This window comes from Oncorhynchus keta, chromosome 23, assembly GCF_023373465.1.
Source record: "Oncorhynchus keta strain PuntledgeMale-10-30-2019 chromosome 23, Oket_V2, whole genome shotgun sequence".
Lineage (NCBI taxonomy): Eukaryota > Metazoa > Chordata > Actinopteri > Salmoniformes > Salmonidae > Oncorhynchus > Oncorhynchus keta.
The window spans coordinates 24,899,280-24,923,205 of NC_068443.1; the positions used below are offsets into that span (position 1 = coordinate 24,899,280).

General features: G+C 41.2%; 1 pseudogene; it reads left to right on the forward strand.

The window, feature by feature from the left end:
- The first annotated feature begins 1,281 nt into the window (after positions 1-1,281).
- On the forward strand, positions 1,282-23,494 carry LOC118402041 (myosin-7-like; annotated as a pseudogene).
- The last annotated feature ends 432 nt before the right edge of the window (positions 23,495-23,926 follow it).

Below are 23,926 nucleotides of genomic sequence, written 5' to 3' on the forward strand. Positions count from 1 at the left end.
AGTCCTCCTGTTCCAGTCCCCTAAGCCCTGTCAAATGAGGACACAGGAGGCGGCAGGAGGGGAGGATGAGGCAGATATGTGGCATGTCATTCCCACATGAGTCAGGGCGCATGCAGACCATGGTAGTTGAGCTCATATGCTATTTTTAAGAGCACATGCCAAAGTGCACTGAAAAGACCTTTGACAGCCATTTACATATCAATAATGACTGAGACAAAAGTTTTTAAAAACAACAACGTATATTGTAAATACAAAATCATGTACCTACATGGTACCTACAGGGGTACATGAACTATTCTCAAAGTCTCTTAAGTCTCTCTTTCAGACTGCAGATAGTGTTTTAATCTGCTGGTAAATGGTGAAACTGTCACTGACATTGAACCCACGGGGCAGTGACAGGCGGTTGTCAGGACAATGAAAAGTGTCTCTGAAGAATTGACTCTGGCGGACCCTGGTGGATCGGACCCAAGCAAACTTTAACCAACTCATAATAAACCTTTCAAGATATGAAGAGTGTTCCTACAAAAGGGCACTCTTCGTGACAGGTTGGCGGCATGATTGGATTTTGAAGATTTTATGTCTGGTGTGCTAACGATGTAATAACAATGAGTGTTATTTTGAAGTTATAGCTCAACCACTTAGTTCTGATATCATTAGGAGAGCAAAAGTCAAAATTATATTTCATATTTCACATTTCCGAGAGGAACAGGAATGTGCCAAATCCTATGACTATAAATAATATGGAGTTATAACAAGATCGTAGCAACACTATTCATGCAAATGTTTGTGTTGGATCAGCTAGGTGTTTCAGTCAGTCAATGTGACCTTATCAAAAAAATGGTTGGATGAGTGTGATAATGTTGATTTACACCAGCACATTCACCTTTGAACATGGCAATCTCTGCCGTTCCCCTTGGGAATTGGGAGTTGTGCTGTGGATGAGACAGATGGAAATCTAGGAAAATGGATGGCCAAAATGAGATGCATTATAACAAACCCTACATCCAATTGAAAAGAGATAACAAAGAAGATGAAACAGACAGAACTTGACAGTGGTAGATGAAGTGTTGGGGCTTTAGTAATGAGTGCTTGTATAAGTATGACTCACAGGAAAGACATTTGAAATTCCTGGACATTATCCCATAAAATCACAATGGAGCTGTGGAAGCCCGGTCAAGGGAATGGAGCCAGACAACAATGCTCATCTCTAGGCAAGAGTGGCATGTCCCTCAACAGTCATTTGTGAGTCAGTGGGTGATAGTGAGGATTGTGTATGTGTGTGTGTGTGTTGTGGGGAGGGGGGTCATGGGGTTACAGTGTTCTTGGCCTTTTAAGGCAGGGCCAACAGGGGTTAAATATGATCTCTGCTATTGCAGGGATACAGTTCTGAAGCCTCCATTCATCTTCACCTCTTAGCAGTGTTGAAGGTAAATGAACACCCCGTAAACTATTATCGAGTGATAATTATTACATACATTTAAATCTAATTGTAGGATTTATTACTGTTCTTTTGACAAATGATTAGTGGTGTAATGAGACATGTATAGTGGAAATGTAAAATGTAACATAAAGTAACCTTGAATTAATTTGGCATTTTCTCTTTCTCACAGTGCAACCATGGGTGATGCTGAGATGGCGGTGTTTGGGGCGGCAGCCCAGTACCTGAGGAAATCTGACCGGGAGCGTCTGGAGGCCCAGACTCGTCCCTTCGACATGAAGAAGGAATTCTTTGTACCAGACCCCGTGGAGGAGTTTGTCAAGGTGTCTGTCACCAGCCGCGAAGGAGACTTGGTCACTGTGCAGACGCAGAATGGGAAGGTCAGTGCTTTACTTCAAATGACCAAGTTGAATTCTGCTTCCCTTTTCCCCCACAGAACAAGGTTGTAAAATCATGCAGAATTAAGTGGTTAATAAATCATTGTTCACGTTGCAGGCCTTAATGCTCAAATCCTTTTTGTTTTTCAAATCAGTTTTGGAATACTGAATGTCCAAACAGCAAGTTACAAATGACCAAATCAGATGTGTGTATTCAGACAGCAGTCGTTTGCTGACATAGCTACGCTAGTTGTCATAGTAATGATGGGTGTGTTGGCAGTGGTGGAGGTTGATTAGTGTAGGATGACCCTTCCAAAAGGGTTCTTCAGCGGTCCCCATAGGAGAACCCTTTTTGGTTCCAGGTAAAACTATTTTGGATTCCATGTAGAACTCTCTGTGGAAAGGGTTCTACATGGAACGCAAACGAGTTATACCTGGAACCAAAAAGGGTTCTTCAAAGGGTTATCCTATGGGGACAGCCAAAGAACCCTTATTGGTTCTAGATAGCACCTTTATTTCTAAGAATATTTAACTCAGAAGTTATGTAGCAAGCTAAGGTGACAACAATGCCTACCACGGACATTTCCCAGTTGCTTTGAATGTTCAAAATCATAGTGGTGGTCCTTCTGGGGCTCAGTTGGTAGAGCATGGCGCTTGTAACGCCAGGGTAGTGGGTTCGTTTCCCGGGACCACCCATACGTAGAATGTATGCACACATGACTGTAAGTCGCTTTGGATAAAAGCGTCAGCTAAATGGCATATATTATTATATTATTATATTATTATTATTATATTATAGGATAAGATGATCCAACTTTCAAAAGTAGTCCTTTTCGGCTGGCCTCAGTCATCAACTAGCTAGGTAGCTGTTTAGCTTTCCAGGACAGGAATAAGATTTGTATCTGATTTCAAACCACCTTCATATGCGATTTGGAAAATTTTATTCCATTTTATTTTGGGCTGTTCAGACTGCAAGAAAAATAACAGATTTGAATCGAATATGAGTCACTTCAAACTGCCAATGTGAACAAGGCTTAACTGTCTTTACATAATCTCTCTAATTTCTCACAGACTCTCACCTTCAAAGACTCTCAGATTATGCAACAGAATCCTCCCAAATTTGACAAGATTGAGGACATGGCCATGCTGACCTTCCTCCACGAGCCTGCTGTTCTGTACAACCTCAAAGAGCGTTACGCAGCATGGATGATCTATGTGAGCACATGAGAGTCGTTTCATCATTAAGTTCGAAATTTGAATCTTAAATTGACAACTTTTTCTATGTAAATTATCCCCACCAAAACCATAGTAATTACTTTCCAATGTTAGGCCTTAATTCTTCCACTTAAAATGTTATGCACTTTCAACTGAATATATATTTTACAGACCTACTCAGGGCTGTTCTGTGTCACTGTCAACCCCTACAAGTGGCTGCCAGTGTATGATCCATCTGTGGTCATAGCCTATAGAGGCAAGAAGAGGCAAGAAGCTCCTCCCCACATTTTCTCTATCTCTGACAATGCCTATCAGAACATGTTGACAGGTAAACTAAAATAGTTACTTTAGAAAATATGTAAGGGAATCATAATGATAATTAATTCTGATAATTGTATAAAATTGCATTTTTATAACCTGTATAGACCGTGAGAACCAGTCTATTCTGATCACGTAAGTAATCCACTACCCATTCTACTCACATGCTTTTAAAAAGTGTGTTATCTGTCATGTTACATAAGATAGTGTGATAAATGCAGTTTTTAAAAAAGATTACTGTGTTTCCAGTGGAGAATCTGGTGCTGGAAAGACTGTGAACACCAAGAGAGTCATCCAGTACTTTGCAAGTATTGCAGCTAGTGGCGGGAAGAAAGATGCAGCCGCCCAAAACAAGGTATTCAATCTGAGACAGCTTTGACATGCATATTTTCATGATTGAGCAATTTTGTAGCTATTTGTAAAGCTAAGCATCTAACATGTGTTTCTATACCATTCTAAGGGAACTCTGGAGGATCAAATCATCCAGGCTAACCCAGCCCTGGAAGCCTTTGGTAACGCCAAGACCATCAGAAATGACAACTCCTCAAGATTTGTGAGTTTCTGATGGATATTCTTATACAGCATTAATCACCTAAAAATAAACTAACAAAACTATTCTATTTAGGGTAAATTTATCAGGATTCATTTTGACACTCGAGGAAAGCTTGCTTCTGCTGATATTGAGACATGTAAGTCCAAAGATAACAGACTTTGAAAAATCAGAGAGAAATAGTCAACAGTGGCTGTAAGAAATGTATTTGTCTACTGTTCTAAATCACCTTCTTTCCAGACCTTCTGGAGAAGTCTCGTGTCACTTTTCAGCTGAAGGCTGAGAGGGACTACCACATCTTCTATCAGATCTTGTCAAACAAGAAACCTGAATTACTGGGTCAGTACCATAATTAGATAACAATGGTGTATTGACTGCATTCATTTGTGTAGTGTAATAATAAGTAATAGCATGTCTATATTTGTCTTTCTATGTCTCTCTCCCCGGCCTCATGGGTATACAGAGATGTTGCTGGTGACAGCTAATCCCTATGACTACGCCTTCATCTCCCAGGGGGAGACAACTGTGTTGTCTATTGATGACGCTGATGAACTGATGGCAACAGATGTGAGTTACTTATTCACCGTCACTCTGGCCCCTGAATTTTGGTATTTTGGTATTCTTTCATTTGGGAAAACAAAGTGTTGTCTTGTTGAATTTCAAGCCAGTTTGGACACACCTACTCATTCAAGGGATTTTCTTTATTTTTGATTGCTTTCTACATTGTAGAATACTAGTGAAGACATTAAAACTATGAAATAACACATATGGAATCACCAAGAAATTGCTAAACAAATCAAAATGTATTTTGTATTTGAGATTCTTCAAAGTAGCCACCCTTTGCCTTGATAACAGCTTTGTACACTCTTGGCATTCTCTCAACCAGCTTCACGAGGTAGTCAACTGAAATGCATTTCAATTAAAAAGTTAATTTGTGGAATTTATTTCCTTTATTAATGCGTTTGAGCCAATCAGTTGTGTTGTGACAAGGTAGGGGGGTATACAGAAGATAGCCCTATTTGGTAAAAGACCAAGTCCATATTATGATAAGAACAGCTGAAATAAGCAAAGAGAAGCAACACTCCATCATTACTTTAAGACATGAAGGTCAGTCAATCCGGAACATGTCAAGAACTTTGAAAGTTTCTTAAAGTGCAGTCGCAAAAACCATCAAGCGCTATGGTGAAACTGGCTCTCATGAGGACCGCCATAGGAAAGGCAGACCCAGAATTACCTCTGCTGCAGAGGATAAATTCATTAGAGTTAACTGCACCTCAGATTGCAGCCCAAATAAATGCTTCACAGAGTTCAAGTAACAGACACATCTCAACATCAACTGTTCAGAGGAGACTGTGTGAATCAGGCCTTCATGGACAAATTGCTGCAAAAGAACCACTACGAAATGATACCAATAATAAGAAGAGACTTGCTTGGGCCAAGGAACACTAGCAATGGACATTAGACTGGTGGAAATCTGTCCTTTAAACCCCCCCACTGATATCTCCAAATTGGAGACTTTTGGTTGCAACCGCTGTGTCTTTGTGAGACGCCAATTAGGTGAACGGATGATCTCCGCATGTGTGGTTCCCACCCACCGTGAAGCATAGAGGAGATGTGATGGTGTGGGGGTGCTTTGCTGGTGACACTGTCTGTGATTTATTTTCAATTCAAGGCACACTTAACCAGCATGGCTACCGCAGCATTCTGCAGCGGAATGCCATCCCATCTGGTTTGTGCTTAGTGGGACTATCATTTGTTTTTCAACAGAACAATGATCCAAAACACACCAGGCTGTGTGAGGGCTATTTGACCAAGGAGAGTGATGGAGTGGCACATCAAATGACCTGGCCTCCACAATCGCCCAATCACCCAACTTTGAGATGAGTTGGACTGCAGAGTGAAGGAAAAGAAGCCAACAAGTGCTCAGCATATGCGGGAACTCCTTCAAGACTGTTGGATAAGCATTCCTCATGTAGCTGGTTGAGAGAATGCCAAGAGTGTGAACACTGTCATCAAGGCAAAGGGTGGCTAATTTGAAGAATCTAAAATCTAAAATATATTTTGATTTGTTTAACACTTTTTTGGTTACTACATGATGCCATATGTGTTTTTTCATCGTTTTGATATCTTCACTATTATTCTACAAAGTAGAAAATAGTTAAAGTAAAGAAAAACCCCTGGATGAGTAGGTGTGTCCATACTTTTGACTGGTACTGTTTGTCAAGTAAACATTGCAGCCTACCCTGTTCATGGTTTGAAATAATAATATCCCCTATAGTAGAGTGGTTATTACATCATGAAATGTCAGTGGGGGTTTTTAAATGACCAATTCTTACTACTACCTCGCTTTGCTCTTTTTTTCCTCCACAGAATGCTTTTGATGTGCTGGGCTTTACTCAGGAGGAGAAAAACTCAGTGTATAAGCTGATTGGTGCCATCATGCACTATGGCAACATGAGTTTCAAGCAGAAACAGCGTGAGGAGCAGGCAGAGGCTGATGGCACTGAATGTGAGACCTGGCTAAAAGCCAAAAGCATTGAGATGAAATAGTTCTGTGAATCCATGGGTAAACTCACTGGTTTTCTTTCCCAGGTGCTGACAAAGTCTCATATCTCATGGGCCTGAACTCTGCTGACCTCATAAAGGGTCTCTGTCACCCAAGGGTCAAAGTAGGGAACGAGTGGGTCACAAAGGGGCAAACTGTCCAACAGGTGAACTATACCGTTGGTGCCCTTTCCAAAGCTGTGTATGAAAAGATGTTCATGTGGATGGTTGTGCGAATCAACCAGTCATTGGAGACCAAGCAGGCTCGTCAGTACTTCATTGGTGTACTGGACATTGCTGGTTTTGAGATATTTGATGTGAGTTTATAAATAGACAATTATTATCAAATATCAATTTAAGCTCTCAAAGAACACTATCAAGTAATATTCCCAATAGGAACCTTTATGTGAAAACTGAACTATCTAACCATCTATAATTGCAGTACAACACCTTTGAGCAGCTCTGCATCAACTTCACCAATGAAAAGCTGCAACAGTTTTTCAACCACCACATGTTTGTTCTGGAGCAAGAGGAGTACAAGAAAGAGGGAATTGAATGGGAGTTCATTGACTTTGGCATGGACTTGCAGGCTTGCATTGACCTTATTGAGAAGGTAACTGAAATACTGTAAAGGCAAGTGAGCCGTTAACTGCATCTATGGACCAAATTAAATATTATATGATACATACTACTAAATATGATTGTATCAGACAACAATCTCTCAGTAGAGTCAAGTGAACTATCTTACCTCTACCTTCTTCCTCTCAGCCAATGGGTATCATGTCCATCCTTGAAGAGGAGTGCATGTTCCCCAAGGCCAGCGATGCTACCTTTAAAACCAAGCTTTACGACAACCATCTTGGAAAATCCAACAACTTCCAGAAGCCCAGGCTTATCAAAGGGAAACCAGAGGCCCATTTTGCCCTGGCTCACTATGCTGGTACTGTGGACTACAACATCAGCAACTGGCTGATGAAGAACAAGGATCCCTTAAATGAAACTGTTGTAGGACTGTACCAGAAGTCTGCAATGAAGTTACTGGCTATCCTGTTTGCCAATTATGCTAGTGCAGACTCAGGTATTGTACACTTGGTCAGATATTCACATTTCAATAAGACCGACCTTCATAAAGAGTAAAGCATAAACTCTTCATGGGTGCCTGAATGACTGAAGGATTTCTGATTTCTGGCTTAATTTCTTAATTTTCTAACTTCAGCTGACAGTGGGAAGAAGGAGAAAAAGAAAAAGGGATCATCTTTCCAAACGGTGTCAGCACTTCACAGGGTATGTAGTTACATTGTTTTATACAGCAAAATATTATTTGAAAATGAAATAATCTCCAAATTATTGCTGTTTTTAAAACAAGCTATAGAAAGATTGTTGCAATTTCAGTTTCATTCACCAGAACAGACAGAACAAATATTACAACAAAAATGATGGTTAAACTCAAATATCCTAATTGATTAAAAAAATATATTTTTAAAGGTGCTTGTCTTTGTAAATTATATCATAAATAGGACTGGTGGAGTTATGTCACACATGAAGCTAACAAAAATGTATATAAATGTCTGCTCTACCCCAAATTAAAACAAACTAGTTGCAGCATTACCACAAAAATGGAAGAGGCAAGTGGAACGGGGAGAAAGTAAGGAACTTGTCAGTCGGCCGTGCATTAAAGACCAAAATTGTTTAAAGAAAAGTCTGATAAATAAAAAAGTATTGACAGCTGTGCCATATAGATTGCAAAATAGTTAGGGAGAGATTTTCGATCTACCGACTCCATGGCACATGGTTTATAAACTGATACACAAAACGAAGCCGGATGAAAAATTTAGAGTTTTTCAATTTAAATTATTATACAAAATTCCTGCAACCAATAGAATGTTATATATATGGGGGATACAACCATCCCAGCTCTGCAGAGACAGAATCATTAGATCATTCGTTATGGTACCGTTCATATGTAGTTTGTTTTTGGTTGCAGGTTCAGGAATGGCTGAAGAATTGCAAAATTTACCTCGAGCTAACTATGCAAATAGCACTGATGGGTGATTTGAAAAGTCATAATCAATCGACAAATAATATAATAAAACTCTTGTAAAAAATGTGTTTCTTTAATTTACAACCTGTAGAAACTATGAGAATAGAAAGGTTCATAACTTTTGTGAAACAATCACAGCACAGTTGAAAAATATATGGCATACAGTAATCAAAAACTGGATGGTCTTCAGAGATAGATGGGAGGGGTTGAGGGTAGCTGAAGGATGGGACTTAAAAACAAACAAAAGATAACTATTGTAAAATATACTGTGTCCGTAAAATGTATATACTGTACTATGAATAAACTGGAAGAGGAAGCCTAAGTGTTGTTGTCCATTAGTTTACCTTAATTAGGGGAGGGGTGGTAGGGGAAAATATTAATGTAAAATATATATTTATTTACCTAGGCAAGTCAGTTAAATGGATCCACTCATTTATTTCAATTTTCGCCTAAAATGACATACCTAAATCTAACTGCCTGTAGCTCAGGCCCTTAAGAAAGGATATGCATATTCTTGGTACCATTTGAAAGGAAACACTTTGAAGTTTGTGGAAATGTGAAACGAATGTAGGAGAATATAACGCAATAGATCTGGTAAAAGATAATACATAGAAAAAAACAACTGTTCTTTTCTATTTTTTTTGTACCATCATCTTTGAAATGCAAGAGAAAGACCATAATGTATTATTCCAGCCCAGCTGCAAATTACATTTTGTCCACTAGATGGCAGCAGTGTATGTAGAACGTTTTAGACGGATCCAATGAACCATTGCATTTCCGTTCAAAATGTTATATCAAAACTGCCCAAGTGTGCCAAATTTGTTTATTAATAACTTTTCATGTTCAAAATTGTGTACTCTCCTCAAACAATAGCATGGTATTCTTTCACTGTAATAGCTACTGTAAATTGGACAGTGCAGTTAGATTAGCATATTTACGCAACCTCATGCTAATCGCATTAGCCTATGTTAGCTCAACGGTCCCGTGGGTGGGACACCGATCCGGTAGAGTTTCATTAAGAACAAATTATTATTTACGATGATGGCCTACCAGAAGGCAAAAGGGATTGCATGGCAGCAACACATGCAAACACAGCATGGTAGCAACACAACATAACAACAACATGATAGCAACACAACATGGCAGCAGCACAACTTAGTAGCAGCACAAAACATGGTACAAACATTATTGGGCACAGACAACAGCACAAAGGGCAAGAAGGTAATAATAGTGAAGACATCAAAACTATGAAATAACACATATGGAATCATGTAGTAACCAAAAAAAGAGTTAAACAAATCTAAATATATTTTAGATTTTAGATTCTTCAAAGTAGCCACCCTTTGCCTTGATGACTGCTTTGCACACTCTTGGCATTCTCTCAACCAGCTTCACCTGGAATGCTTTTCCAACAGTCTTAAAGGAGTTCCCACATATGCTGAGCACTTGGTGGCTGCTTTTCCTTCACTTTGCGGTCCAATTCATCCCAAACCATCTCAATTGGGTTGAGGTCAGGTGATTGTGGAGGCTAGGTCATCTGATGCAGTACTCCATCACTCTCCTTATTGGTCAAATAGCCCTTACACAGCCTGGAGGTGTGTTGGGTCATTGTCATGTTGAAAAACAAATGATAGTTCTACTATGCACAAACCAGATGGGATGGCGTATCGCTGCAGTCTCTTATTCTTATTGATGTCCTTTAGTAGTAGTTTCTTTGCAATTTCTTTCTTTGCAATTTGACCATGAAGCCCCGATTCACACAGTCTCCTCTGAACAGTTGATGTTGAGATGTGTCTGTTACTTGAACTCTCAGAAGCATTTATTTGGGCTGCGATTTCTGAGGCTGGTATCTCTAATGAACTTATCCTCTGCAGCTGAGGTAACTCTGGGTCTTCATTTCCTGTGGCGGTCCAGTTTCATCATAGCGCTTTATGTTTTTTTGCAAAGAAGGAAAGAAATTCCACAAATGAACTTTTAACAAGGCCCACTTGTCAATTGAAATGCATTCCAGGTGACTACCTCATGAAGCTGGTTGAGAGAATGCCAAGAGTGTGCAAAGTTGTCATCAAGGCAAAGAGTGGCTACTTTGAAGAATCTCAAATATAACATATATTTTGATTTGTTTAACACTTCTTTGGTTACTACATGATTCCATATGTGTTATTTCATAGTTCTGATGTATTTGCTGTTATTCTACAATGTAGAAAGCAGTAAACATTTTTTTAAACTTTTGAATGAGTAGGTGTGTTCAAACTTTTGACTGGTACTGTATTTATATTCACCCCCAAAAATCTATGAGGGATTGGAAATTATGCAGAAATTACATTGATGGAAGTCACAATCTATCTGCAATATTAAAGCTGATCTTCCCCCTTAACATTTTTTTTCTGGTAAAATTTTGGTAACTGTGGGAATTCACTCTCTACCACAGGAAAACCTGAACAAGCTGATGACCAACTTGAGGTCTACTCACCCTCACTTTGTGCGCTGCATCATCCCCAATGAGACCAAGACTCCTGGGGCCATGGAGAATCCTCTGGTCATGCACCAGCTGCGCTGTAACGGTGTGCTGGAAGGAATCAGGATCTGCAGAAAGGGCTTCCCGAATAGAATCCTGTATGGAGACTTCAGGCAAAGGTATTGTAAAATATAATACAGTTCTATCCCCTTTTAATCATGTAACACATTTAAATATTATTTACCAGTTTCCTTCTTACAGATATCGCATATTGAATCCTGCTGCTAACCCTGAGGGAACATTCATTGACAGCAAGAAAGGAGCTGAGAAACTGTTGGGTTCGCTCGACATCGATCACCAGCAGTACAAGTTTGGACATACCAAGGTAAGATTCAAAGCAAGGCATGGATGAAATCCTAGGAGCGTTGTACTGAAGCGCATTGTTCTTGACTTTTAAATTACATTTCACTAAAATATTATTTTTGTTAGGTGTTCTTCAAGGCTGGCCTTCTGGGTCTATTAGAGGAGATGAGAGATGAGCGCCTGTCCAAAATTATCACTGGTATTCAAGCCAGAGCCCGTGGTGTTCTGTCACGAATGGAGTATAAGAAGATCCTTGACCACAGGTATTTATATTGATACGTTATAAAATGTAGACATCTGAAGTAGTTTTTCAGTTTATTCACATAGCACTGGTGTGGGAATATAGTCCCATGCATGAACATGTTAAAGTTACCAATGGTTTTCTTCAAGGGAGGCATTGCTTGTCATCCAATGGAATATCCGTGCATTCATGGTGGTCAAGAATTGGCCCTGGATGAAGCTGTACTTCAAGATCAAGCCTCTGCTGAAGTCTGCTGATGCCGAGAAGGAGTTGGCCAACTTGAAGGTAGAATTCATCAAGCTTAAAGAAGCATTTTCCAAGTCTGAGACTCGCAGAAAGGAATTAGAGGAAAAGATGGTCTCGCTTCTACAAGAAAATAATGATCTCCAGCTTCATGTCCAGGCGGTGAGTTACATTTATAATCACATTTCCAAAAATTATAATGTTGTGGCTGACTGTTGTATCAAGCGTTGGTCTTCAGCACTCTACTACAAAATCTAGCGTATATACATCTTTACCAAAAAGCTAGCTTTCAGTACAGGGCGGCAAGGATACTGACATGTCACACAACTTCAATTACACTGCGCTGTCAATTGTATGTTGTTTGTATGTTGTTTGTATGTTGTTTGTATCTATATATTTACGAGGTGTTTGGCAGGAGCAAGATAATCTCTGTGATGCAGAGGAGCGATGTGAGGAGCTGATCAAAAACAAGATCCAGCTTGGGGCCAAAGGCAAAGAGCTGATGGAAAGACTGGAGGATGAAGAGGAAATAAATGCAGAACTGACTGCTAAGAAGAGGAAGCTGGAGGATGAGTGCTCTGAGTTAAAGAAGGATATTGATGATCTGGAGCTCATTCTGGCTAAAGTGGAGAAGGAAAAGCATGCCACTGAGAACAAGGTAATTCTTAATTGTTGAATCTGTATGAAGAACACAAAACATTTTTTAAAAGGTTAAAAGCAGTGTGCTCAGCCTACACTACCGGTCAAAGTTTGAGGAGACTGAATTACTTGGTGTGTTACCTTAGATTGTAAACTGTCATGGTCAAAACTTATACGGTATCAGTCAAAAGTTTGGACACACCTACTCATTCAAGGGTTTCTCTTTATTTTTACTACTTTCTACATTGTAGAATAATAGTGAAGACATCAAAACTATGTAATAACACATATGGAATCATGCAGTAATCAAATAATTGTTTAACAAATCAAAATATATTTTATATTTGAGATTCTTCAAATAGCAACCCTTTGCCTTGATGACAGCTTTGCAACTCTTGGCATTCTCAAATCAAATCAAATCAAATTTTATTTGTCACATACACATGGTTAGCAGATGTTAATGCGAGTGTAGCGAAATGCTTGTGCTTCTAGTTCCGACAATGCAGTGATAACCAACAAGTAATCTAACTAACAATTCCAAAACTACTGTCTTATACACAGTGTAAGGGGACAAGGAATATGTACATAAGGATATATGAATGAGTGATGGTATAGAGCAGCATACAGTAGATGGTATCGAGTACAGTATATACATATGAGATGAGTGTGTAGACAAAGTAAACAAAGTGGCATAGTTAAAGTGGCTAGTGATACATGTATTACATAAGGATGCAGTCGATGATGTAGAGTACAGTATATACATATGCATATGAGATGAATAATGTAGGGTAAGTAACATTATATAAGGTAGCATTGTTTAAAGTGGCTAGTGATATATTCACATCATTTCCCATTATTAAAATGGCTGGAGTTGGGTCAGTGTATTGACACTGGACAGTGTGTTGGCAGCAGCCACTCAATGTTAGTGGTGGCTGTTTAACAGTCTGATGGCCTTGAGATAGAAGCTGTTTTTCAGTCTCTCGCTCCCAGCTTTGATGCACCTGTACTGACCTCGCCTTCTGGATGATAGCGGGGTGAACAGGCAGTGGTTCGGGTGGTTGATGTCCTTGATGATCTTTATGGCCTTCCTGTAACAACGGGTGGTGTAGGTGTCCTGGAGGGCAGGTAGTTTGCCCCCGGTGATGCGTTGTGCAGTCCTCACTACCCTCTGGAGAGCCTTACGGTTGAGGGCGGAGCAGTTGCCGTACCAGGCGGTGATACAGCCCGCCAGGATGCTCTCGATTGTGCATCTGTAGAAGTTTGTGAGTGCTTTTGGTGACAAGCCGAATTTCTTCAGCCTCCTGAGGTTGAATAGGCGCTGCTGCGCCTTCTTCACGACGCTGTCAGTGTGAGTGGACCAATTCAGTTTGTCTGTGATGTGTATGCAGAGGAACTTAAAACTAGCTACCCTCTCCACTACTGTTCCATCGATGCTGCTTTTCCTGAAGTCCACAATCATCTCCTTAGTTTTGTTGACGTTGAGTGTGAGGTTATTTTGCTGACACCACACTCCGAGGGCCCTCACCTCCTCCCTGTAGGCCGTCTCGTCGTTGTTGGTAATCAAGCCTACCACTGTTGTGTCGTCCGCAAACTTGATGATTGAGTTGGAGGCGTGCGTGGCCACGCAGTCGTGGGTGAACAGGGAGTACAGGAGAGGGCTCAGAACGCACCCTTGTGGGGCCCCGTGTTGAGGATCAGCGGGGAGGAGATGTTGTTGCCTACCCTCACCACCTGGGGGCGGCCCGTCAGGAAGTCCAGTACCCAGTTGCACAGGGCGGGGTCGAGACCCAGGGTCTCGAGCTTGATGACGAGCTTGGAGGGTACTATGGTGTTGAATGCCGAGCTGTAGTCGATGAACAGCATTCTCACATAGGTATTCCTCTTGTCCAGGTGGGTTAGGGCAGTGTGCAGTGTGGTTGAGATTGCATCGTCTGTGGACCTATTTGGGCGGTAAGCAAATTGGAGTGGGTCTAGGGTGTCAGGTAGGGTGGAGGTGATATGGTCCTTGACTAGTCTCTCAAAGCACTTCATGATGACGGAAGTGAGTGCTACGGGGCGGTAGTCGTTTAGCTCAGTTACCTTAGCTTTCTTGGGAACAGGAACAATGGTGGCCCTCTTGAAGCATGTGGGAACAGCAGACTGGTATAGGGATTGATTGAATATGTCCGTAAACACACCGGCCAGCTGGTCTGCGCATGCTCTGAGGGCACGGCTGGGGATGCCGTCTGGGCCTGCAGCCTTGCGAGGGTTAACACGTTTAAATGTCTTACTCACCTCGGCTGCAGTGAAGGAGAGACCGCATGTTTTCGTTGCAGGCCGTGTCAGTGGCACTGTATTGTCCTCAAAGCGGGCAAAAAAGTTATTTAGTCTGCCTGGGAGCAAGACATCCTGGTCCGTGACTGGGCTGGGTTTCTTCTTGTAGTCTGTGATTGACTGTAGACCCTGCCACATGCCTCTTGTGTCTGAGCCATTGAATTGAGATTCCACTTTGTCTCTGTACTGACGCTTAGCTTGTTTAATAGCCTTGCGGAGGGAATAGCTGCATTGTTTATATTCGGACATGTTACCAGTCACCTTGCCCTGATTAAAAGCAGTGGTTCGCGCTTTCAGTTTCACGCGAATGCTGCCATCAATCCACGGTTTCTGGTTTGGGAATGTTTTTATCGTTGCTATGGGAACGACATCTTCGACGCACGTTCTAATGAACTCGCACACCGAATCAGCGTATTCGTCAATATTTCCATCTGACGCAATACGAAACATGTCCCAGTCCACGTGATGGAAGCAGTCTTGGAGTGTAGAGTCAGCTTGGTCTGACCAGCGTTGGACAGACCTCAGCGTGGGAGCCTCTTGTTTTAATTTCTGCCTGTAGGCAGGGATCAGCAAAATGGAGTCGTGGTCAGCTTTCCCGAAAGGGGGGCGGGGCAGGGCCTTATATGCATCGCGGAAGTTAGAGTAACAATGATCCAAGGTTTTTCCACCCCTGGTTGCGCAATCGATATGTTGATAAAATTTAGGGAGTCTTGTTTTCAGATTAGCTTTGTTAAAATCCCCAGCTACAATGAATGCAGCCTCCGGATAAATGGTTTCCAGTTTGCAAAGAGTTAAATAAAGTTTGTTCAGAGCCATCGATGTGTCTTCTTGGGGGGGGATATATACGGCTGTGATTATAATCGAAGAGAATTCTCTTGGAAGATAATGCGGTCTACATTTGATTGTGAGGAATTCTAAATCAGGTGAAGGATTTGAGTTCCTGTATGTTTCCTTCATCACACCATGTCCCGTTAGTCATGAGGCATACGCCCCCGCCACTCTTCTTACCAGAGAGATGTATGTTTCTGTCGGCGCGATGCGTGGAGAAACCCGTTGGCTGCACCGCCCTGGATAGCGTCTTCCCAGTGAGCCATGTTTCCGTGAAGCAGAGAACGTGGCAGTCTCTGATGTCCCTCTGGAATGCCACCCTTGCTCGGATTTCATCAACCTTGTTGTCGAGAGACTGGACATTGGCAAGAAGAATGCTGGGAAGTGGTGCGCGATGTGCCCTTTTTCGGAGTCTGACCAGAACACCGCCACGTTTCCCTCTTTTTCGGAGTCGTTTCCTTGGGTCGCTGCATGCGATCCATTCCGTTGTCCTGTTTGTAAGGCAGAACACAGGATCCGCGTCGCGGAAAACATATTCTTGGTCGTACTGATGGTGAGTTGACGCTGATCTTATATTCAGTTGTTCTTCTCAAATGTATGTAATGAAACCTAAGATGACCTGGGGTACTAATGTAAGAAATAACACGTAAAAAAACAAAAAACTGCATAGTTTCCTAGGAATGCGAAGCGAGACGGCCATCTCAGTCGGCGCCGGAAGTTAACTCTCAACCTGCATCACCTGGAATGCTTTTCCAACAGTCTTGAAGGAGTTCCCACATATGCTGAGCACTTGTTGGCTGCTTTTCCTTCACTCTGTGGTCCAAATCTCAAATTTGTTCTTCAAATTTGGACTCCAGACCAAAGGGCAAATTTCCACCAGTCTAATGTCCATTGCTCGTGTTTCTTGGCCCAAGCAAGTCTCTTCTTCTTATTGGTATGCTTTAGTAGTGGTTTCTTTGCAGCAATTCGACCATGAAGGCCTGATTCACACAGTCAAATCTGAACAGTTGATGTTGAGATGTGTCTCTTACTGAATTCTGTGAAGCATTTATTTGGGCTGCAATTTCTGAGGCTGGTAAGTCTAATGAACTTATCCTCTGCAGCAGAGGTAACTCTTCCATTCCAGTGGCGGTCCTCATGAGGGTCAGTTTCATCATAGCGTGTGAGGTTTTTTGCGACTTTCAAAGTTCTTTAAATGTTCTGTATTGACTGACCTTCATGTTTTAAAGTAATGATGGACTGTTGTTTCTCTTTGCTTACTTCAGCTGTTCTTGCCATAATATGGACTTGGTCTTTTACCAAATAGGGCTATCTTCTGTATACCCCCCTATCTTGTCACAACACAACTGATTGGCTCAAACGCATTAAGGAAAGAAATTCCACAAATTAATTTTTAAGAAGGCACACTTGTTAATTGAAATACATTCCAGGTGACTACCTCATGAAGCTGGTTGAGAGAATGCCAAGAGTGTACAAAGCTGTCATCAAGGCAAAGTGTGGCTACTTTGAAGAATATCAAATATAACATATATTTTGATCTGTTGAACACTTTTTTGGTTACTACATGATTCCATATGTGTTATTTCATAGTTTTGATGTCTTCACGATTATTCTACAATGTAGAAATGTAGAAATCCCTTGAGTAGGTGTTCTAAAACTTTTAGTGCATGTTGTCTATTCACAGGTGAAGAACCTGATTGAGGAAATGGCAGCTCTGGATGAAATCATTGCCAAGCTGACAAAGGAAAAGAAAGCTCTTCAAGAAGCTCACCAGCAAACACTGGACGACCTACAGAGTGAGGAGGACAAAGTCAACAATCTAACCAAGGCCAAGGCTAAGCTAGAACAACAAGTTGATGATGTGAGATCCTATATAGAGATTAGATGGTCTTTAAATGGAAAAAATGCTAACAATCAGCTAGAAATTGTAATTTGCTTCTTATCCTCTGAAGCTTGAAGGGTCCCTTGAGCAAGAGAAAAAGGTGCGAATGGATCTTGAAAGAGCCAAGAGGAAGCTGGAGGGTGATTTAAAGCTGTCCCAGGAGAGCGTAATGGACCTGGAGAATGATAAACAACAGCTAGAGGAACGCCTCAAGAAGTAAGATTAAAATCATCACAAAATATTACATTCTACTGCAAACAAATGCATAAACGAGCTACCAATGAATTATTCCACTGATTCCACAGGAAGGACTTTGAAACCGGTAATCTTATCTGTAGGATTGAAGATGAACAGGGCATAATAATTCAACTTCAAAAGAGGTTGAAGGAGCTTCAGGTAATGAAAAAGTATGACATCCTTAATCGATATTAACTCTTCAACCATTTGTATATTTTACCATGATGATGCCATTTTGTGCTAGGCCCGTGTAGAGGCACTGGAAGAGGAGCTTGAGGCAGAAAGAACTGCCCGAGCCAAGGTGGAGAAGCAAAGAGCAGACTTGGCCAGAGAGCTGGAGGAGATCAGTGAGAGGCTGGAGGAGGCTGGCGGAGCCACTGTGGTCCAGATTGAGATGAACAAGAAGAGGGAGATGGAGTTCCAGAAACTCCGCAGAGACCTTGAAGAGGCCACTCTGCAGCACGAGGCAACAGCTGCCTCACTCAGAAAGAAACAATCTGACAGTGTGGCTGACCTGGGGGAGCAGGTAGACAACCTTCAGAGAGTGAAGCAGAAACTGGAGAAGGAAAAGAGCGAACTTAGGCTAGAACTGGATGATGTCCTCTCCAACATGGAACATGTTGCAAAGTCAAAGGTAAGAAAATCGATCTAAGTGAAAGTACAACGTTTTTTTCCATTTGGTCACTGTTAACCTCTTGAATTGATTTTTTCTTGTCTTTCATCTTGAAGATTAACTTGGAGAAGTTGAGTAGAACTCTAGAGGACCAAGCCAATGAATACAGGACCAAGTATGAGGAAACCCAAAGATCCCTCAATGACATTACAAATCAAAAAGCCAGACTTCAAGCCGAGAATGGTAGGTAGAGTAACTTTTGTCTCTGGATATTGCAATAAATACTCTGAATGAGGTAACAAGATAAAGTATGTTCCTCAACCTCTTACTTTCTAGATGAGATTGGAAGACAGTTGGAAGATAAGGAATCTCTGGTCTCTCAGCTGACCAGAGGAAAGAATTCCTACGGTCAACAGCTTGAAGATCTAAAGAGACAGCTGGAGGAGGAAGTCAAGGTAATTTAGACCATTCATTTTCTTATTGATAAATGATGATGCCCTCGTCATAAAATAAATCCCATCTGTCCTTGCTCCCTTCAGGCAAAGAATGCACTATCCCATGCAGTGCAGTCTGCTCGCCATGACTGTGACCTGCTTAGAGAGCAGTATGAGGAGGAGCAGGAGGCCAAGGCTGACCTGCAGCGTGGCATGTCCAAGGCTAACTCTGAGGTGGCTCAGTGGAGAACTAAGTATGAGACGGATGCCATTCAGAAAACTGAAGAACTGGAGGAAGCCAAGTAAGGAATGAGTGCTATACGTTAGGATTCTAATACCTGCTAGATAGAAGCAATATTTGTCTTTGTACAGATAGTGAACAAATACTCAATGGATCGAGTCCAGAATAATAAATTCCAACTCTAAGTAAATGTACTATTACTTAAGAATTGGTATTTATTATTTTGGACTCGATCCCTTGAGTATTTGTGTGAGCCTGAAGTTTGGAGAAGCTATGAAATGATATGCCACATTTTCCACTTTGTCTCTTCATCTACAACTCAGGAAGAAGCTGGCTCAGCGCTTGCAGGATGCTGAAGAAGCTGTGGAGGCAGTGAACGCTAAGTGTTCCTCCCTGGAGAAGACCAAACACAGACTGCAGAATGAGATTGAAGATCTCACGGTGGATGTGGAGAGGTCAAATGCTGCTGCTGCCGCCTGGACAAGAAGCAAAGAAACTTTGACAAAGTATGCCAGGCAGATCTTCAATTTACACGTGTATCTGAATTCCTGAATTCTACACAGCAGAAATAAAATTGTATTATATCTACATGTATTATATCATGTAGATCCTGGCTGAATGGAAGCAGAAGTATGAGGAGTCTCAGTGTGAGCTGGAGAGCTCCCAAAAGGAGGCCAGATATCTGAGCACTGAACTCTTCAAGCTAAAGAACTCCTATGAAGAATCTTTGGATCAGCTGGAGACAGTGAAGAGGGAGAACAAGAACCTTCAAGGTGAGCAAGGAGCTCTTTGTTTGAAATGTTTTCAGCTCTGCCAATGTTCGCATCCATGCACTGAAGAGCAAACAGCTCTTTTATGAAACAAGGTTCTGCAAGTGCCCAATATAGTTTTCATATTTCTTCATTGCAACACCTTTTTCTCAGAGGAGATAACTGATCTGAGTGAGCAGCTGGGTGCGGGAGGAAAGACAATTTATGAGTTGGAGAAGGTCCGTAAACAGTTGGAGCAAGAGAAGGTAGAGATCCAGGCTGCTCTGGAGGAAGCTGAGGTAAGAGTGCAATTTCAAATCTTCCCTGGTTCTGTCTGGATTGGCCATTTTACATCAACAACTGTCATTTTCAGTTTGAATCTTCTGATGTGTATTCTAGGCCTCCCTGGAGAACGAGGAGGGAAAGATCCTCAGAATTCAGCTTGAGTTAAATCAGGTCAAGGCTGACATTGATCGCAAGTTAGCTGAGAAGGATGAGGAGATGGAGCAGTCCAAGAGAAACCTGCAGAGGAACATTGATACCCTGCAGAGTTCTCTTGAGGCAGAGTGCAGAAGTAGGAATGAGGCCCTCAGGCTGAAGAAGAAGATGGAGGGAGACCTCAATGAGATGGAGATCCAGCTTAGTCAAGCCTGCAGGCAGGCAGCTGAGGCCCAAAAACAGATGAAGAGCGTTCATGCTCATCTGAAGGTAAATTAAAACAGATTGCCATCTGACTGGGCACAAACTGGTTGAATCAACATTGTTTCAACATAATTTGTCAACATATTGTGATGTGGAATCTATGTGGAAAATACATTAGATTTGAAAAAGTAATCAACATAAACAGTTTTGAGGGTGAAATTTCAACCACAGGATTATGTCATCATGGTAACCAAATTTCAACATAATCAAACATGTAAAATATGTTGAATTTGTACCTTTCAAACAACGTCAGATCTTCAACGTTATATTCACTATAAAACTTTATTTTCTTGAAAGGCTGGGCAGCACCTCCTACTTGAGCATTGATTTATCTACAGCTACTCTTTGGTCTCTCATCCAGGGTTTTAACCAAGTTTAGCTATAATATTATCACTTACTATTACTAATGTGCTATCTTGAGAATGATTGTTGAGAGATCTCCACATAAAAACGAAATATATTCACTGTTGCTATAGAAGTCATTCCAAAGGTTAGTTTAACACAGGAAATTAAATATCACCATACTATTTAGGCCTTTATAGCATTTGCAAAGTCATCAACAGCTATTGTTTCAATTCAACCCAGAATTCAACTAAAAATAGACAATACAATAGACCTAGGGTTTCAAGCTCTATTTCAAATGTAACGATATTTAGTGATATTGAATCGTGTTTGGTTGCCAATGCAACCAAATTTCATCATTTGAAGGAGATATCTATTCTGCTTGGATAGTTCCATCTGTGCCAATTATTCGAGTTTTAATTCCAGTTTGTCTACAAATTAATTAATGGCACATATTGAACTATCCAAGCAGAAGACATCTCCTTCAAATGTTGATATTTGGTTGCTTTGACAACAGACCACAATTCAATATTACTTTTGTAATAAAGTAAATAGCCTAAAGTTATCTTAAATACTAATGTAACATTCAACCTTAAAATAGGTAGCACATCCATGGCCACATTGAGGTTACTGTAGATATACATTTCTTCCTATGTAATCATATAAGGCGTGCATGTTCAAGATAGCATGCATAGGCCTTCACAGGTCTGTGGAGATCTTCATAATTGCTGCAGAATCTCGAACAGCATTGATCACTTACACCATATGCTTTTAATGTAATCTCAACTGCCATCCAGGTCACTTGGTCTGCTACTAGATGAAGCACAGTAATAATGATCGGTTGTATAAATAAGCAAACTATCTGACATTGTATTCCCATTTGAACTTTGCTGTGCTTTTAAATGGTTGAAAGCATGATAGACATAAATCAAAAATATGACATTGTTTTTTCATTGGAATTTGGTTGTGCTTTTAGATGGTTGAAAGCATGGAAATTCAACTAACTTTTGGCTGTCTTTTTGAGTGGGTGAATATAGTTTGTAATCTCACTGATCAACATCCCAACCGAATATTACCCAACTATCCACATTGAAATGACGTGGTGTGCCCAGTGAGATGGTGTGCCTAGTACATACTGCTCAAAATGAGGTAACTCCAACCTTCCATACTTCTCTCTAGGATGCCCAAATCCAGTTGGATGACTCTCTCCGTTCCAATGATGATCTGAAGGAGAACATTGCCATTGTAGAGAGACGTAACAATCTGATGCAGGCAGAGCTGCAGGAGCTAAGAACCTGTCTTGAACAGACTGAGAGAGGCCGCAAGCTGGCTGAGCAAGAACTGCTGGATGTCAATGAGAGGGTGCAGCTGCTGCACTCACAGGTAAAGTATAATCACTAATTATGGATTTCCTGCTGTAGCTGAACATTGTTACACAGTTATTTTCTTAAAATCTATGAATAGAACACTGGCCTGCTGAATCAGAAGAAGAAACTTGAGGCTGACGCCGCCCAGTTTCAGACTGAGGCAGAAGAGGCAGTGCAAGAGTGCAGAAATGCTGAAGAAAAGGCAAAGAAGGCCATTACTGATGCTGCCATGATGGCAGAGGAGCTGAAGAAAGAGCAGGACACCAGTTCTCACCTGGAGCGTATGAAGAAGAACATGGAGCAGACCACCAAGGACCTGCAGCACCGCCTGGATGAGGCTGAACAAATCGCCATGAAGGGGGGCAAGAAGCAGGTGCAGAAGCTGGAGGCCAGGGTAAGCGTAACTTTACATTACATATTGTACATGTACATACTGTACATCAGAAGACACAAAAAGTAATACTGCACCCTGTAACATGAATGTTATTTCTTTGTTGTGACAGGTGAGGAGCTGGAGAATGAGGTTGAGGCTGAGCAGAAGAAGTGTGCTGATGCAATCAAAGGAATTCGTAAATATGAGAGGCGTATCAAGGAGCTGACCTACCAGGTATCTTTACTAACTCCATCATTGGCTGTCCAGTCTTTTGACCTGATAACAAATGGGGTGAACCTTTTTTTTGTCTGAAATTTATAGACTGAGGAGCACCGTAAGAATATGGCCAGTCTTCAAGACCTTGCCGATAAGCTGCAGCTAAAAGTAAAATCCTACAAGAGAGCTGCAGAGGAAGCTGTAAGTGTGGACTTTATGCATTCATTCGTGAGGTACTGTCCACCTGTATTATCTCAGGCTACATAATGTTTGTTTTGTTTCTGTACCACAGGAGGAACAGGCCAATACCAACCTGACCAAGTTCCGCAAGATACAGCATGACCTGGATGAGGCCAAGGAAAGGGCCGACATCGCTGAGTCTCAGGTCAACAAGCTGCGTGCCAAGAGCCGTGATGTTGGTTCCAAGGTTAGAATTTCTGTAAAATATATGATCTATGGTTTCTGACCCTGGCAAATGCCAAACAACGTTTCCACTATATTTTAATAGATGTTTTTTTATCTTTTGATGCCAAATTTCTACTCACTGGCTGTCTCTCTTTGTCTCCTTTCATTACAACATTCCCTGACAATCCAGAAAGGATTTGATGAAGAGTGAGGTTTTGGACCCTTCTGAAAACCATGTTTCTGCTGTGTGTGGTAGTGTGGAATAAAATCTCTTCAATCAGTCTGACAATTACGTCTCTTACATTGTGTCCCTGGTACCTATCCTTGGTCAGGAATTGTGTGGAATAAAATCTCTTTAAGCAGTCTGACAATGATTTATTTTCCATTGTGTCCCAGTTACCCATCCTTCAGAGAGATTGAATGCTAAATTATCATCACCAAACTAGAGTATTTCGAAACATACTGAATGCAGGTTACAGTTTTTTGTCATCAATCTTGTTCTGGAGGCAGTCTGCAGATTTGTCACTAGCTGGTACAGCCACAAAGTCATAAAATCAGATTTTTAACCTAACCCTAAGCTTAACCATAACCATAACCACACTAATGCCTAACCCTAACTTAAGACCAAAAAGCAAATGCTTGTTTTCATGAATTTTTACAATAAAGCCCATTTTGACTTTGCAGCTGGCCTATTTCTAGGAAAATCACAAAATTCTGCCTCCAAAAAAAACCTAACGACAATAAATGTCAACCTGCATATTGACTGCTTACTGACCTTTTTAAGACTTAATTTACAA